The sequence below is a fragment of the Miniopterus natalensis genome, chromosome 6 (assembly GCF_054644295.1).
Source record: "Miniopterus natalensis isolate mMinNat1 chromosome 6, mMinNat1.hap1, whole genome shotgun sequence".
NCBI lineage: Eukaryota > Metazoa > Chordata > Mammalia > Chiroptera > Miniopteridae > Miniopterus > Miniopterus natalensis.
Window position 1 is genome coordinate 16,615,500 of NC_142086.1, and position 17,786 is coordinate 16,633,285.

Consider the following 17,786-nt stretch of genomic DNA (forward strand, 5'->3'; position numbering starts at 1 on the left):
TGGAAACTGATCCAAAGAAGCATGCTTGACAAACAAGGGAAAGGAAAGGGGGGAGGAAAAGGGAGAAGGCCTACAGGAGGCTGCTCTTCATCTTGAGGCTGCTACATGTGATTGGTGCTTGATATGACCGGTAAATCTGAGAAGACTTGTTAAATGTATTTCAGAAGAGTTGGCCTGGGAGGCAGAGATGAAAAGAGTTGTTATCTCTTGTCTTCAATCCCATTGAATAAAAGGGGCCCTTGAACTTAAACTCCTGGCCATTTGGGTTGTACAAACAAGAGTGCTGAGCTGATTTTCTTGGCGCCCCGAACCACAGAGTCAGAGGAGCCTTGGACTGAAGCTTTACTTTCCCTGGCTGGCTTATTTTACTTAGCACAGTGCTCTCCAGGTCCATCCATGCTGTCGCAAAGGGTAAGATTTCCTTTTTTTTTTTTTTATGGCTGAGTATATTCCCTTGTTGAAATGTACCATAGCCTTTTTTATCCACTCATCTACTGATGGCACAAGTACCATATAATTTCACTCATATGTGGAATCTAATGAACAAAATAAACTAACAACCAAAATAGTGGCAGATTCATAGATAGAGAGCAGGCTGTGGCCGCTGCTGGGATGGGGTGGGGACTAGGGGGCTGGGAGGGAGATGGAGGGATTGAACAAAAAAGAATAAAAATGAAAAATAAGCTCATGGACAGGGACAACAGTGTGGTGATTGCAGGGGTGGGGGAGTGGGGAGGTGGAGGAGAGCATAGGTGGGATTAGTGGTGTGGAAGGAGGCTTGACTGGGGTGGTGAACACACGATACAGGGCGCAGATGATGTATTGTAGAATTGTGCACCTGAAACCTGTACAATTTTGTTAACAAGTGTCACCCCAATAAATTCAATAAAATGGCAAAGAAAGGAATGAAGTTTTATTCTGCATTAGGTAAGAGCTGCCTCTGTGCTATGCTGGTTAAAGCCTGGCTGGCATTTCTTTGTTGTAACCATAGCTGAACCAAGAATTGGACCAAAGGGATTTTATAAGTAATATTGTATGTGTCTAATAGAGTTTTCTACTTTAAAATTAAATACAGATTTTAGTGTTTGTCAAGGTTTGATCTTGACTATTTGAAGAAGCCTCCTTATACTTGATAATCTTTAGGTGATCTGAAAAGAAATTTGAAATATTTTGATACCTAGATTTTTATTAAATGTCTGTAATATAAACTAAAAATTAACTGAATTTAATAATATTTTACATTCAGGAGTGTATTAGTGAGCAGATATTTTATTCAATATTTAGAATACATAAGTGGTAATCTTTGCCATGAACCCAGTTTTCAACTCATAAATCTTTATGGAATATTTAGAAAAAGTTTGACAATGTAATATAAGATATTCTAGGAGCTATTAATAGCAGCTGATAATCATCAAACCACATAGACTGAAAAATTTCACTATTATCTTAGGTAAATAACTGAAGACCAATTTAAAATCATGTTATTTGAAGAGGATATTATATTAAACTAAATATCATCCTAATGACTGGGCTCAGTAGAGCGGAGCACATAAATTACATAATTATATCATCTGACTAAATAAGATGAGATAATGAAGTGTTGACCTGCGATTAGAGAAAGAATGTCAGTGCATTCATTAGTTAAACAATCCCCCATGCCCTGCCTCTTTTTCCCCTGTCAAACTCTTCTCCATACCTCTCACATGGACACCTTTCTCTCTCAGCATGTCCTCAGGTGATAATTAAACACACACACACACACACACACACATACACACAAAACCAACAACAAAAAACTCTGCCCCATATCCTCTTAGAATACCTGATAGATGTAATACTAATTTCAGTTGACTTGTTGAGTGAATTAATTAATTGATATATAAATATAAAACTGAATATGTTTGGATTGTTAACATGTTGGACTTCACAGACTACTAACAGAAATACTGGGTAACTGTTTTTTTCCAAACTTTAACTTTCATACCCATCGCCTGTAGATCTTGTTAAAATGCATCTTGTATTAAACACTTGAAATTGTTGCATACTATCTGTTGCTCTCTGTTCAATGAATTGATATTTGATCTTTTCAGCTCAATATCCCTTTTGGAGCTCATTATAAGGCTAAACTAGTTTTTTTGTTTTTGTTTTTCTTTGAGTCATTACTATGGAACACCATCAAAGTATCATTTTTACGTATTCCCTTGAATCTCAAGGTTTGGATGAAAACTAGCCCTATGTTTGACGCTTTGGTTTTTTTGCTCTGGCATTTAAAGTCCTCCATACTTTAGATATATCTTTCCATTACAACATACCCAGTTCTTTGGTTCCTTATGACTCCTACATAAACCTTATACTTTTTTATGTGATTTAAAAGCCAGATTAAGATATCATAACACTAATTCTACTGCAATGATAATTATATTTTAGTCTGCTTTCCTTTATTGATATATTTACAGTTTAATATTCTTATTCTGTTTCTTATAAGTTTCTTGAAAATAGATTCTATCTAATAAAAGGACCAAAAATGATCAATATGTCTGTTAATTCTAATATACAATATAACTTTTGCTTACTTTCCTTTATGTGCTCTGGATGCTGTGAGGACATGACTGAAATGAATAAACAGAGTAATATAGTTATTTATGATTGAAAAATTACTCTGTAATCAGTCCTAATTAAACTATGCATCAAATCAACAATCTGATAATAATTAAATTAGGGGCAGTTTATAAGTTTTTGTAAAGTATATAAAAATATAAGTTCCCTGAAAAAATTCAGTGCCCTAAAATTATCAAAATATAGTCTAACTTCAGATTTTAAAATTTACAATAATTAAAGTTTCTTTGTGGCAAGTTTTACTTTAAGTTTTGTTTTTTAAACTACCAAAACAAACACACACACTGACAAATTAAAAAACACACACACACAAACAAAAAAAAAAACCCAAGGAAAAAAACTCCATAAAATGAAAAGTATTAAATCTTCCATATACTGTGAGATATTTGTGTCAAACTACATTTCAAGCAATATTTGCATTTTGTTGTAGATGATTTTGGAGGAAAATTAGCTATCATATTAAAATAGCAATGAGCTCACAGTTGTTTTTTTGTTTTGTTTTGTTTTGTTTTTCAGAATTAAATGTCTAAATTTAATACGTAGGCCTTCCAAAAAATGTTTTAGATAAATGGTAGTGGTGAGACATAAATTTTCATGTTAGGACTGCTGTAGCATTAAAAGGAAAATTGCCCCTTTCTTGCCTTTCAGTTACTTGAGATCAAATTGTTGGCTCAGAGTCTCTGATCACCCTGGTGGCTGCACGCCAGATTAGCAATATTGGGAACCTGAATCTATCAGCTCGAGGTAGTATTGCTGGCATGAGCCGCTGCAGCACTTAATTTAATTAGATGAAGCTCCCATTGTTGAAACTGCTGAACACAGTATTTTTGGCTGAGCCAAGGAAGAATCTAATTTATTAGACCTTTGAAACTGTGCTGCAGAAGTGTTATTGTGATGTCTCAGAGCAACTGCAATGTTTTGAATATAAATTCTGAATCCCAAGGAAAGCAGTATTTCAGGGATATATCCTGTCTTTATTGCTGATGTGCTAGGCATTTTGCTTTCAAGCTATGCACCCTATTATGATCTTGGTTATTGTTGGCTTGCAAGTTAGAATACAGTTTCCCATTAATATTCCACAAAGAAAGTTGGTGTCATGATGGAAGTAGTGAACCAGGATTAAGGAGGCCTGTATTTTATTTCGTCTTTGTTTTATTGTGTGATATTGAACCTGCCATTTCATTCCAGCAGGCTTATATAGAAGATAAAGAAAAGACATTTCTCTAGAAACAAGACTTGTTAGAAAGCTTATAAAACAAATTCTAAAAGGAGATTTGAGATATATAGGAAAAATGAAATTAATTTTTATTGAGCAATTGCTTTATGCTTGCTAAGAAATGGCAAGCAATCAAACAAAATGAAAAGTAACAACCAAGAAACCTCAGTCTTTGTTCCGAAAGAAATTACACCTAGAAAGGACCTAACATTATCAATATGCCTGCTAAGAATATATCCGTTTTGCAAATGAAGCTAAGAAACATTTCAAAACTAAGAAACATTGTCAAAAGAAGAAACATTTAAATTTTAGGCTAAACACAAAGAAGAATAAAATTGCAGTTACAGAAACATATTTTGGACTCTTCCTTTAAAATCAACTAAAAGTATTTGATTCTGGAAATCAATGTTCTTTACACAAGACAGTGGATATACATATTGAAGATATCGGGATTGAGTAAGAATATTTACTGTCGACACACAGCAATTGCAAGTTTACTGAAAAAACATTTATTGATTGCATCACCTGTGACTTCCTCAGTGCCCTAGAGCCCGAGGATACTGAAGAAAATAAGAGAGGCCCTTATTCTAAACTCCCAATGGGATCTACAATCTAGCAGGGACATTGACATATCCCAAAATAATATCAAGTGTTACAGTACAAAGGATAGTATGGAGAAATGTAGGATATAAGGCAAGGATCTAAACTTGGCTGATGAATTTAAAATGAGTTTTCCAAAAGAAATTATGTTCAAGCTGTTATCTAATGGATAAGAGAATCTAGAAATTAGCCAGGTGAGCTTTGAAGTGACTAAGTTATTACGCCTTTTCGGATTTTTTAAGAGCTGGAATAGCTCTGTTCACCAAAGAAATGTGGAGTGAGTATAAAGAAAAACAGATGCTATCTAGGACTCAAGGTCTATACAGATTCAAATATTTTAGATTACTTTTAAAAGAAAAAGGAATGAAAGTAAAAATTTGAATTAAGCACACATACATTCTGAATAGATGTTCATTCCAGAATAAAAATAGTTAAAACATTTACATTTTTGAAAAAATGAAACAAAGTAATTTGTTATTAAAAATGTGTATTTTTAAAAGTAGAACACTTATTTATTATTACTATTTTATTATCTTCATCATTACTATTGAAATAAAAACAGTTTATGTTTTTTATTTACCTGAAGAGAAATAAAGATCTTTCTTTTTAGCACATTGGAATGCTTTGTTATTTTGTGGTTACCTAGGGGAAGGTGGTTCACAATAGGGTTAGAAGAAGGGTACAGAGCAAAAATCTTTGAGGGTCTTTAACACCAGTACTTTCTAACTTCAATGAGTGTCTGAGTCATCTTGGGGTCTTGCCAGTATATAGATAATGATTCTGTATTACTAGGGTGGTGCCTAAGAATCTATATCTAGAATAAACACAGGTGAAGTTGTATTTTTTCTCTAGAAACCACACATGGAGTAATAGAGTTTTAGATATCCTTTAGGCTATTGTAGAACAATGGGAATGCATCAAGGTAGTGACAGGATGAGATTTTTATTTTGAAAAGATCACTCTATGGAAAGACATTGAGGGAAATTAAATGCATATAGCTAAATGAAAGAAGCTAGTTTGAGAAGGCTACATGCTGTATGATTCCAATTAAAGGACATTTTGGAAAAGATAAAACTATGGTGAAAGTATAAATACCAGTGGTTACTAAGCATCCAGTGGGGACAATGGGGCAATGAACAAGTGGCATGGGGAATATTTAGGGCTATCATGAATGATATTGTAATGGTGGGATCGTGTCATACGTTTGTCAAAATTAATAAATGCACAGAACAAAAAGTGAACTCTAAAGTAAACTCTAGAGTTTAATAATAATACATCAATATTGTTTCATTAATTATAATTACTGTATCACACTAAAGCAAGATGTTAGTAATATGAGGACTGCATGGTAGCTGGGAGAAGGGTTACATGGGGACTGTGTTTTCAGCTAAATTTTTTTTGTAAACCTAAAACTGCTTCAAAAATAAAATCAATCAATTAAAAAGAAAAATTTTACTTATACTGATATGTGAAAAAAAGTCCAGAATTTTGAAAACCAATGCAATGAAGAAATTAATTTTACCTTGTAATTATTTCCCAATATCAAATCAGAACAATACTATCGTAAGGCATCATCAATGACAAAATATACATTCCCTGGATTCCTACATTAGTATGAAAATAAGAATACAAACTAAACATGAGAATCAAAGAGAACAGTTTAAAAGTATTTCACTACACCCACAAATATCAACCTACATTTTATTTATTTTCACCATGATAACTTTTGTGTGTGCGGTTCATGTTTTTTAGGTGAGAGGAGAGGATGGCTCAGAACACTGGGATGAGAGTGCAGATAGGGAGAAATATCACAATTAATACTGTATTTTTACAGGACAGAATCATAGGACCTGATTCAAAGGATATGAGCGACAAAGAGAGTGTAAACATACAGGATCCCTCACAAGCACTTGACCTAAATAACTGAGTAGATGGTAGTGTCTTTTAAGAGTACACAGATTAGGAACAATAATAGGTTATTACGAAGACAATAAGAGAAACAATGAATTATAAATACTTGCCATCTTAAGAGAGAAAACAAAACAGCATTAATGGATAGGGAAACACAAATAAATAATGCATTTAGAAAAATAAATCAAGCTATAATTCTTGATAAAGCCAGAGCTAAATTTTGTTAAGAGTAGCTCAGAGTAGAAGATTGTAGCATTCTAGTATATATCATTAAATTATTAATTTCAGACGTGGATGCACCTTGGCTGCTAGTTCGAGTGTTTAAACATAAGACTTTTTACCAGAAAATTGGCAGAGAAAATAGTCAAAGAAAGAGTTTCCCAGAGAACTGAAAGATCAGCATGTTGGATGAGTCATCTGCGAGGATGACAAAATCCTATTAATGGATAGAACGGGTGACCATGAAAATTAATACTGACTCAGGTATTAATATTGTAAATAAATAAAAAACAGCATTGGTAGGTCAGTATACCTTAAAGAGGAAACAAGTGTTGTATTCAAGTTTTATGAATTTTAAAATAGCAGCGTTTAACAAATATGGTAGAGGTCCAATGGTAAGGAAACAAAGACCCTGATATGTCTGGGGTAAGACAATAAATAAGTTTTCTTCAAAGAAAACTTCATGTTTATAGAGGAGGCTTCTAACCACGGAATAAGAGTTCCAAGGGCTGAAACAGAAAAGAGAGAAAATGATTTTAGTTAGAGGAGAGGAAGAACAAAGAGGTTAAATTCTGATAGGAAGTGAAAGACTCTTCTATTTTAGACAGATACAGGAAAGAGGCTTCTACTTTTGTCAGCTACGGAAAAGAACAGGGTGGAAAGTCACAGAAAATGTCACCCTCACTAACTCCAGAAGGATACAGATTCTTCTGCTACTTTGTAAAGGGATCCTCACAGTTGTAACGTGGGCCTGGATGTTCTTTCTACTTCCTTGGGTGCTGGAAGCCACAGTTAATGCTTCAGTGACCTCTGGTGAGAAGCGAGCAATCATCATGTGATGCCTCATGTTGAGAAGAGCTGGAGGTGGGAGAGAACATAGGAAGACAGATTGAGGAAAATATCATGTCAGTGATCACAATGGGACTGCCAATTTGGATGTAGTGGACACTAGGTCAGCACTTCAAATGTGCTTGAATTGATGGGCTGGGACAGGTCAGTATTATATTCTTTATGGATTAACTCTATCTTCTGAACTCATAACAAGAATATAAAAATAATGATTTGGGACAATTGTAGTTTATAGTTATTCCCATTTGAATTTACTAAGCATTTAATAGTTTCAAACTACAGAGGTAATCAACTATGAAAAAATAATTTTTGCTATCTATATTATCATAATATTTATTTATAAGTTGATCCTTAGAAGATTTAAGTATAAAGAAATATGTTTCTATTTATTTTAGGTGATTCTTGAGAATTACATTAAAAGTTTCTTCCATTATATGGACTAGTGATTCAGAATATATTTAGGGCATTGAGAGTGCTTTTTAGCAATTCTCCTCATGGTGAGCCCTAGGCCATATAAAATTTATGCTATGCACTCAAGAGGAAAGTGAGGAAAGTTATCAGGATCTGGGCTGTGCAAAAATTGATAACATTCATTGATCAATGATGTATAAACTGAATCTACAACTTGTTTGTTTGCTTTCACCTGCACTTCACTTATATTTTGATTCATACTTTTGGAAATAAATATAAGAAGTCACACATATGCTGGGAAAAAAATAAAATCATTTTGACATTCTAATTATATCTAATTTGTGCTCTAGCCTCTGATTCTCAATCTGATCCAGGGATGAAAATCATCTGACTAGCTTTATGTGGAGCATGTTCATTAAAATCTGCGAGAATTTTCTTGGGATTTACCCTTTTAGTAATTAAGCTATCATAAATTCTATGCATGTTTAAAAAATACAGAGTGGTTATTTATTTTTTCTATTAAGAGAATTTTGTTATAAGTGTAAAATTGTGTAACACCTAATTTAATAAGAAAAAAAGGTCAAATGTGTAAGTAGTTGTTAAGATTATTGTATTAGGAAAACCTGGAAAATACACTAGGCTTTATTTACCACTGTCTGCATGTGTTTTTGTCATGTTCTGCTTGGATTCCATGCTTCTTATCCCAGCAGAGAGCTTCAGTGCTTTCTGGAAAATTTTTGTCTCTTATATACATCATGTCTCTGTCAATAAATTAACAGCTCATCTCTAACCTGAGTTAGCTCATCTCTTATCTTGGTGCATTAGGTTTTTATAATTAGTTTTTTTCACTACAGGACCCTCACCTTTATACCTATGTAGTTAAGCTTCTGCTTTGTTTACTAGCCCATCTAACACTCGGATCTTCTACTGGCACCTAGTTGCCCCAGAGCATGAATGTCCTAGCCCTACAACTTCAACTATTCAAACACTGGGGCTTATGCCATTTCTGCCCACAAACAGTATCTGGCACCATGTAAGCACTCTACAAGTGCTTGCAAAATAACTATGTATTCACAGTTAAAAAAATTAGTTCATTTTAGATATTTCAATAATAATATTTACATCCAATCCAACACTCTTATCCACTACCACCCTCCCCTGGACTTATTTCCTCACATAGAACTCACCTTAAGTAAGTTTTGTAACTATAAATCCTTTAAAAATTTTCCTGCGATGCCTCATCATTGTCTTTGTCTGCCTGTTTTCAAATTGCTAGTGGCTTGCATGAGTTATACACTAAAGATTTTTCATGCATAAAATATCTCTCATATAGCTGTTCAAGGACAAAACAGATAATATATGGTAAACACATACCAGAGTGCTGAGCACTCAGTAATGCTCAATAATTCTTACCTCGACACCCCATCTGCTGTGCCTGTTTGAATGATAAGTCTCTGCTATTCCTTCTGCAGACCAAGACTTATTTATGACATCTATGCAATAGTGATTTAGAGCCAGTAAACTTTAGGCCAGTAAGATCTGTTTGTATCTACACTTCTGACAACAAATGTGTAGGTTTTCACACCAAACAATTCTCGAATTCTCTGTATAGACCAACTGGGTGTCCTACAAGTCAATTCAATTCTGATGCTAACTACCCAGGGCCAACTACGAACCTTAATGGTGAAGGGCTCAGTCTAAGACCTTCCCCGCTTCAGGTGCCAATCACAAGTCCCAGGGCTCTCATTCTTATGGCCCACTGGCTATAAATCAGGGGTTCCCACATCTCCCTCTGGGGGTTCAATATTTTGCTAGAATGGCTCACAGAACTCAGGGAAAATAGTTTATTTACTACTACAGGTTTACTATAAAGAATATTATAAATTACATAAATGAACCACCAGATAAAGGTCCATACGGGCCCTAGGGCAAGATCTTCTGTCCCAGTGCAGTGTGCCATCCTCCCAGAATGGGGATACTCTCACCACTCTGGAAGCTGCTTGAACCCATTGTTTATGGCATTTATGGAAGTTCATTTATGTAGATATGATTGATTATTAACTCAAGTCTCCAGCTTCTCTCCCTTCCCTGGAGGTCAGGGAGTGGGGCTGAAAGTTGGTTGGTTCCTCTGGCAACCAGTTCCCATCCCAGAGCTATCTAGAGGTCCAGTAAGAGTCACTTCATTGACATAAACCCAGGTAAGATTAAAAGAGGCTTGTTATAAATAACAAAAAATGCTCACTACTCTCATCCTATCACTTAGAAAATCCAAAGGATTTTAGGAGCTCATTTTCTTTCTTTTTTTTTAAAGATTGACAGGAACCAGGGACATGGTGGAAAACAAATATATATTTCTTATACCACAATGTCACAGGCAATAATTTGAATGGCTATCTCATCTCTTAAATTCCATAAACCTATTATTTTTGGTTTTACCTATTTTAGGGATTAGTCATCCTTCAGTTAGCTCTCAGTAAATTTGACCACCAGCCATACTGACCATAAAAATAAAATGGGCTAGGAGTCAACAACACTAGGTAATTGAAAAACTGCATAATTGAAAACATGAACATAGTGAATTCAGAAAAATAACTATAGTGATAGTAGGAATAACATTTTACTTAAACAGCTAAGGATAGAGTTGTCTTACAGAAAAAAAGAAACAAAGAAATAAAGATTCAGAATTTTGCCAGAAATGAAAAATTCATTTGAAGGAGCCTGTATTGATTTAAATGGAAACCTCTATGGACAAAACACTCAATAAAGTGTATTTCTCACCTAACCACTGAAATATGCCTTTTTTGCTTTAAATCCTGTTCTAGTAAGTTAAATTTCCCATGATCTCTATATGTACAATATATGTACAAGAAAATATTATGTGCAATAAAAAATAATATATTAATACGTATCTGAATTCATATCAGGTGTCATAACTTGGTTTTAGGTATTTTAGAAAATGCAATAATTTTTGAGAAAGATGTACAGCAATGTTTTCATTTTTTCCCATTCTGATTGTGGATTATGTATTACCTGCCCCATGCTCACAATAGGGTCTAGGAGAGATTTCACTGATACATTGTTAATGTAATGGTGTGGGGAGTAAAAAACAAAACAAAACAAAACAAAAAACAAAACTTATTCTCCCACTGGACTAATACAACTTTAATAGTGCGCAAGGGAAATTCACATAAGCATGAAAACCCCAAAGACAGGGAGGCAAAATTGGGTATATATGTTATGTTTAACAAAAAGAAAAGGAGGGCTTGGGGCCTTAAATTTTAAAAGTGAAAATGGGCAATTTATAGGTAGTTGAGAAAGAGCAGAACACACACTTTTTGCTGGGCAGCTCAGGAGCAGCGAGGCACCGGGCTGAGCTAGCTAACTGGCCCCTGCTTGAATCCCTCCTAGCTAACGCTAAGGTGGCTATGATAAGGTTCCTTCCAGGAGCAGTTTTCCAGCTGAATCTCCTCTGAGGAAAGAGAAGGGTAAAAGGCTCTGAGGTTTTTTTATTTCTTAATAACCAGCTTAAAGTCAATACCCCAAAAGGCAGTTTTAGTGTGGCTATACTTAGGTCCTCTTCAGTGGCTAAAAGTCAAAAAAGTGTCTTAGTGGTAGGTGAGAAAACTGCAACAAAATATATAAGGGACAAAATTTCAGTGAAAAAAAACAAAAGTCCTAGGTTGATAATTTGTAAAAATAAAATACAAAATGTATATATAAAATGATTTAAGAATAACTGTGTGAATTAGTAAATATAGTTTAGGTTTGTATCTGAAATACTGATTAACATTTATATTAAATTCTATATTTTAAAAGTGGCAGTAAGAAATTATCATTTATGAAATATACCATCACACAAAATTATCTACATAAAACCTTATAAACCCATATGTAAAAATTAATTCTTTTTCTCCTAATGCATTAATTTATTTTCATAGTTTAAACATTTAATAATTTATAGCAAGTGTATTTATTTACTCATTCAATAAATACTTGAGCAATGCATCATGTGCTTGGAATTCTTTCTATTTTGTATATGATATGCTACTTGCCTTGCAAGGATTAGGTAATATTGTTTTATATCAAGAAATAACTATTCTACTTGCAAAATAACTAAAATGAGAGATGCAAAATTACAAGTTCAAATTTGTGGTGTGTATTGTTCCATATAATCTAATCCTTAAGGCAATCAAAATTAAAATAACATAAATATAGGTTTTTAAAGATTGAATTATGTATCTTAATGCTTAGAAAATAGTAGTGGGCTATGTTATAAGCATTGATAAGGAGCGCAGTTTTTAGTAATAATAAGTCTATTATGAATGAGAAATGTGTCTTATATCTTATAAATGCTAACTACACCATAGATACTGAAGTAATATGTCTTTATTTTTATCTTAGTCTATGAAAGTATCAGCAAAAGTTATCTTTATCTAATGGAGTGTATGGGATTAAAAATTCCCAAATACTAGTGTTCTTTTTCAATGCAGTATTTCTTATTAAATAATTTAAAGTGATTTGTAATATGCCATTACAATTATAGTGTGTTTCATGCAGAGTAAACCTGAATGATTAAAAGTATAAAAATGTATTCCTTCACATAGCAAGTAGTTACTAAGCATTTTCTATAACAGAGGAATTTTGCCAGACAGCTAGATACTGAATATAAAAATGACCTATGTCTTCAAGATTAAACAAGGGCGTTTAACTGAGGAAATACTACTTTGTGGCCATCAAAAGGTTCAATTTTCCACAAGCTCTAAGCCAAGGTTCTGTTATTTGTTATCACTGCTTAATGCATTCGTGTAACCATGTTCAAGTTGGTACCAATAAGCAGAATCACAAAGTTCTGGGACCAAAAAAATAGGCTTTATTCAGAAAGCCAGCAAGCTAAGAAGATGACTAACTAGTGTCCTAAAGAATGATCTTAAGAAATTACAGAATTCGGGTTTCGTTTATATCAAGCAAAGGGGGAAATGGGAGGGGCAAGAGGTGATTGATAACAGAACACATTGAGCACTAGCAGGGGTTCAAGGATGATTGTGAAACTTCTTTGTTCTTAGCCTGTTGACTCTAATTGATGCTAGTCTGGTCAGGGGGTTCCTGCAAATCTTTGAAAAATAATCATTAATTTTGTACATACTTCCCTTATCTCCTTGGGAGAGGCACTTTTTGATAAAAGGCTGTTTTTGTAAAACTCAAGCCACAAGAGGAATTCCTCTAATGATCAGCGTGTCTATATGCAAGACCAAGCAGAAGCTATTAACCTAAAGGCCATGGAAACAAAGCAGAGCCTTGAACAAGATGAGGCCGGGTATTTTACTGTTACATAATCCTGTGTCTGTCCAATGTTAACGTTTATAACAATCACTTGCATAACTTGTTAAGTGAGTAGTCTGCTTCAGTAAATCTGGGGTGGGGCTGAGATTCTTCATTTTTAACTCACATTCAGTTGTTGTCAGTGCCAATTACTATTCTCTATTACTGAAGTCCGATCTTTCCGTACACCCTCCCCAAAGCCCTGTGAATATGGAGGTCTTTTTTATTTTCTTGGGAAAGGACGGCAGAATTCCCAAGATCGACAATTAGTTCTCAAACCACAAGCTGAGCGCCCTATAACATAACTCAGTTCAGACACTATTTCCCTGGAGTTAGCATCAAATTCCTCAGGGTCAGGGTTCAGTTCTGTAAGATTGCCCCCCACTCCCACTTGAGATGCCAGTGTAAGCCCAAGTTGTTCCCTCTGTTTCTGACCTAATGGCTATAAATGAGAGAGTCCTGGGGTCCCTCCCCCAGTTTGATTAATTTTCTGGAGAGTTTCACAGCACTCAGAGAATATTTAACTTCTAGATTATAAGAGAGAAGAAATGCCTAGGGTTAGGCATGAAGAAAAGGTGAGGAGCTTCCGTGCCTTTCCCAGGTGTGCCACTGTCCCAGCCCCTCCCCGTTCACCAGCCTGGAAGCTCTCTGAACTTGGTTCTTCTGGGGTTTTAGGGAGGCTTCATTTCACAGGCACGATTGCTCAAATTGAGCACTGGTGATTGATTCAACCTCCAGTCCCTCTCCCCTCCCTGGAGTTTGAGGGTAGAGGTTCCAACCTTTTAATCACAAAATTGTTTCCATTGGCAACCAGCCTCCTACATTAGGCACTTTCTAAAGGTTCATTAGCATTACAAAAGAAATCTCTATAGTTCTGATCTCATCACTTGGGAAATTCCAAGATTTTTAACAGCTCTGTGCCAGAAATTAGTACAAAATGTATTATAAATCATAATATCAGATAACAACAGAAATGGCCAGTCAATCCCAGTGTATCCAGCATCTCCTGCAAGTAGAGAAACCAGTGGCTGAGAAGGCGGCAGATGCCAGAAAAAGGAAGGCCTGACATCTGAAGCTGGCAAATAGGAAGCACAGATGGGAGTGAAACTATACCACCTAGAGCTAGAGCTGGAATTCCAGAGCAAACAGCAGGCATCCATGGGCTCCCAGGGAAACCTGTCTGCAGAAGTGGAGCAGGTTACAAAGCTCCAGGTGCAGGGCATGCAGAGTTCCCAGCAGAACAACCTCGAACACCTCCTGGCCCAGCTTCTTGGCAATGTCAGGCCCAGGTCCACCCCAACTACCTGATTACTGCCTAGGACAAACCCTAGGGCCTGACTCCTCCTCAGAAGAAATCTCCAAATTGGAATTACCTCCCACCCTAATCCTACTCTCCTTTCCATTCCCTAGAAATTCTAGGGGGCAGGACCCAATAATTCTCCTGTGAAATATAGGTATGCGGCTCAGACCTGAATCTCCTAATTGTTCTTGGACCTTCACTGGCACCTTTAAACCCCCAAGTCACCCTCTCCTTCCCCCTCTGTGAAATTTGTAGCATGGAGAAGCAGGGATGTAGAAAACATCCTGACTCCAGAGCCCCACACGCTTGAGTCCCTCTCCTGATCCTGCTACTAACTGGCTGCACAACCAGGACAAGTTGCTTAACCTGTAGCCTCAGTGCCCTCCTCTGGACACTGGAACAACAATGCCTTCCTTTCAGAGTTGCAACAGTGATTAAGAAACATTCTGAAAGAGCCCAGCATGTTTTCTGGCATGTGGTAGCTATGATTCAATTAATAGCAACCCCTTGATATTATTACCACCTCTTGCCCTCCTCCCCAAACCTAAACACAGCTGCTTTCTCACTTCTATCTGTGGCCTAATTCTACTCATTCATTCTGTGATCTAGTAATTCTCTGAAGAACTGGTTCTTCCACCTCTCCTTTCCCACAGACCTAATGAGTCCTGAAAAGATAAAATGATTTTATTTAGCCCCTTTACTGTAGTTTCAGAAGGGTGATGCATTTCTTAGCCTCCCTTTTGTCTCTCTTAAGTTGGTCTTTCTCTTTATTGGGTTTCACCCATTTTTTATTACCCCAAAGGCCCATCAGATGGTCACTGCTTCCTGAGATCTGAGGTGATGCTTTGTCCCTGTGTATGCATGGACTTCCTTTGTAACAATAAAAACTGTCAGTAAAATGACAATGAGTAAATAAATAAGTACATCACACTATCACATGAGTTATCTAGTATGGGTGGAGGCAACAGTGCTCTTCTAATTGTGACTCCTCTAACTCTTTCAGGTGATTATTTTCCAGGCCTTGATTAGGTACTCACACTCATCTGTGAATCAGTACTTAATACAGCAGTTCTCCTTTATCCCAGGGTAATACCTTCCAAGGGGATGCCTAAAATCCTGGCTTGTACTGACCCTGTAACCCTGTATACACTATGTTTGTTTGTTCTTAGATGAATGGATAGATAGATGATTGGTAGCCAGATAGATGATAGGTAGCTAGATAGATGATTGATAGATATAGATAGATAGATGATAGATATAGATAGATAGATAGATAGATGATAGATAGAAGATACATAGATGATAGATCAATACATGATAGATAGATGATAGATAGATAGATTAGATAGATAGATAGATGATAGATAGATAGATAGATAGATAGATAGATGATAGATAGATAGATGATAGATAGATAGATAGATAGATAGATAGATAGATAGATAGATAGATGATAGATAGATAGATAGATGATAGATGATAGATAGATAGATGATAGATGATGGATAGATGATAAATAAATAGATGATAGATGTTAGATAAATGATAGATGATTGGTAGATGATAGATGATAGAGAGAGATAGATGATAGATAGATGATAGATAGATTAGATAGATAGATAGATGATAGATGATAGATAGATGATAGATAGATAGATGATAGATAGATAGATAGATAATAGATATATAGATAGATAGATGATAGATGATGATAGATGATAGATAGATGATAGATAGATAGATAGATAGATAGATAGATAGATAGATAGATGATAGATAGATAGATAGATAGATAGATAGATAGATAGATAGATGATAGATAGATGATAGATAGATAGATAGATGATAGATAGATAGATAGATGATAGATAGATAGATGATAGATAGATAGATAGATAGATAGATAGATAGATAGATAGATAGATAGATAGATAGATATAGATAGATGATAGATAGATAGACCTATCTCTATCTGATGTCAGAGAGAAATAAATAAAATGCTAGACCAATGGCTTTGAGTGTGAGGTAAAGGGTAAGGTCCAAGTGATTGATCTTCAATGATATGTGTCATAGGTTGTACATTAGTCCTCTCTTATCCACAGTTTCTTCCCTGAATATGAATTATTTCTTGTCCAGCATATCCATGTTGTGTAAGCTACCTACCCTTTAATATTTAGTAGCCATCTTGATTATCAGATCAGCTGTCATGATATTGCAGTGTTTTTATTCAAGTAACCTTTATTTTAATTAATAATGGCTTCAAAGCTCAAGAGTAGTGATCCTGGCAATTTAGATATGTCAAAGAGAAGGGATAAAGTACATCTTTTAAGTGAAAAAGTATGTCTGTACAGGGAAAAAAACATAGCATATGTGTTGGTACTATCTGTTATTTCAGGTATCCACTGGGGGTCTTGAACTTATCCCACATGGATAAGGGAAGACTATTGTATTTTTATTTTATTTAAAGGCATTTTGGTGGCTGAAGGCAATTTAGACATTGCCTTATTGAGCCAATCCCTCCCACCATCACTTTTTTATCTTTATGTGTTGAAACCCATTGCTATAAATAGTGACATTAGCCCGGCCAGGCATGGCTCAGCGGTTGAGCGTTGACCTAGGATCCAGGCTATCGGTGTTTGATTCCTGGTCAGGGCACATGCCCAGGTTGCGGGCTTGATCAATGACTCTCTCATCATTGATGTTTCTATCTCTCTCTCTCCCTCTCCTTTCCTCTCTCTGAAATCAATAAAGATATATTAAAAAAAAAATAGTGACATTAAATACATAGTCCTTAATAATGACATTAAGGACACAGTGTCCTTAAATGTGAATGTAACATAAATGGTGATGACGAGGATGATGATGATGATAATGATGATAATCTTTCATTTTAGTCAGAGACTAAAATTGAGAAGGGCCAAAAAATGGAGGGGATGGGAGAGTACTGATAGCCCACCTGGATTGAAAAAAATGTCAGAACATAAGAAACTAAGTGAAAAGAGAAATCGGAACTAGAGTTGGATCCAATGAGGAAGTTAGTTAGATAGAGCAGAACAGATTTCTTATCCACAAAGCCCAAATCTGTCCTTCAATACAGAGAACCAGGAACACTGGGGACAACTGGATAGCAGAAGTCTTACCAAAATCATTCAGTCTTAGAAGCCACTCATAGAAATGGCTATTTTTATAAAAATTTTGGAAAGCCAATATTGAAAAAACAGGAGCACAGCCAAAGGGGAAAAACACTGAAAGTTACCATTTGGTGGCATGTTTGTAACTACAGACTAAATGCCTTTTGAGTTGCCTCATCTACAGCACTGTCAAATCCAAAAGAAAGTTACATGA

The 17,786-nt window shown here is 35.4% G+C and overlaps 1 pseudogene; it reads left to right on the forward strand.

Annotated features, from left to right (window-relative positions):
- The first annotated feature begins 14,114 nt into the window (after window positions 1–14,114).
- Window positions 14,115–14,460, forward strand: LOC107528602 (V-type proton ATPase subunit G 1 pseudogene; annotated as a pseudogene).
- Window positions 14,461–17,786: the final 3,326 nt, after the last annotated feature.